Source organism: Schistocerca cancellata, chromosome 3, assembly GCF_023864275.1.
Source record: "Schistocerca cancellata isolate TAMUIC-IGC-003103 chromosome 3, iqSchCanc2.1, whole genome shotgun sequence".
Lineage (NCBI taxonomy): Eukaryota > Metazoa > Arthropoda > Insecta > Orthoptera > Acrididae > Schistocerca > Schistocerca cancellata.
Genome location: NC_064628.1, coordinates 750,942,954 through 750,944,205, shown reverse-complemented (window position 1 = coordinate 750,944,205; position 1,252 = coordinate 750,942,954). Strand labels below are relative to the sequence as shown.

Genomic DNA, 1,252 nt, shown 5'->3' with positions numbered 1-1,252 from the left:
AACTTCTGAGGTCATCAGTCGCCTAGAACCTAGAACTAATTGAACCTAACTAACCTAAGGTCATCACACACATCCATGCCCGAGGCAGGATTCGAACCTGCGACCGTAGCGGTCTCGCGGTTCCAGACTGCAGAGCCTAGAACCACATGGCCACTTCGGCCGGCGCAAGGGGCCATAGACAGCGCGGCTACCCCAAGCGGCTCAGCTAACATTGAGGAAGAAATTCGGATAGGTGAAGCTAGATGCGAGTGTGAACTGGCCGAGAGGCGTGCCGAGATACTCCCCGCAGTTGCGATAAAGCTATGTCCCGGATAGCGCAGTGGTTAACGCACCTGCCTAGTAAGTAGGAGATCCCTGGTTCGAATCCCGGGCCGGTACACGTTTTACTCGTTGTCGCTGATTCCGCGTCACGTCGCGAAACAGCTGACAGCAGTGATCACTTTCCTTTTCTTTTCTTTCTTGCCCTCTCCCCCTTCAATTTACGTAGAATAACACTGCAATTCTGTTAGAGACAGCAACACTGTTCTAAGATAATTCGCACTGAATATATCTAAAGGTGGCAGGGGTAAAATATAGGGAGCGAAAGGCTATTTACAATTTGTACAGAAACCAGATGGCAGTTATAAGAGTCGAGGGACATGAAAGGGAAGCAGTGGTTGGGAAAGGAGTAAGACAGGTTTGTAGCCTCTCCCCGATGTTATTCAATCTGTATATTGAGCAAGCAGTAAAGGAAACAAGAGAAAAATTCGGTGTAGGTATTAAAATCCATGGAGAAGAAATAAAAACCTTGAGGTTTGCCGATGACATTGTGATTCTGTCAGAGACAGCAAAGGACCTGGAAGAGCAGTTGAACGGAATGGACAGTGTCTTGAAAGGAGGATATAAGATGAACATCAACAAAAGCAAAACGAGGATAATGGAATGTAGTCGAATTAAGTCGGGTGATGCTGAGGTAATTAGATTAGGAAATGAGACACTTAAAGTAGTAAAGGAGTTTTGCTATTTGGGGAGCAAAATAACTGATGATGGTCGAAGTAGAGAGGATATAAAATGTAGACTGGCAATGGCAAGGAAAGCGTTTCTGAAGAAGAGAAATTTGTTAACATCGAGTATAGATTTAAGTGTCAGGAAGTCATTTCTGAAAGTATTTGTATGGAGTGTAGCCATGTATGGAAGTGAAACATGGACGGTAAATAGTTTGGACAAGAAGAGAATAGAAGCTTTCGAAATGTGGTGCTACAGAAGAATGCTG

General features: G+C 44.8%; 1 non-coding gene across 1 annotated transcript; it reads left to right on the top strand.

Moving 5' to 3' along the window:
• Positions 1–304: 304 nt before the first annotated feature.
• On the top strand, positions 305–379 carry Trnat-agu (transfer RNA threonine (anticodon AGU)). Its single transcript has one exon. It is a non-coding gene; the product is annotated as a tRNA-Thr (tRNA).
• The last annotated feature ends 873 nt before the right edge of the window (positions 380–1,252 follow it).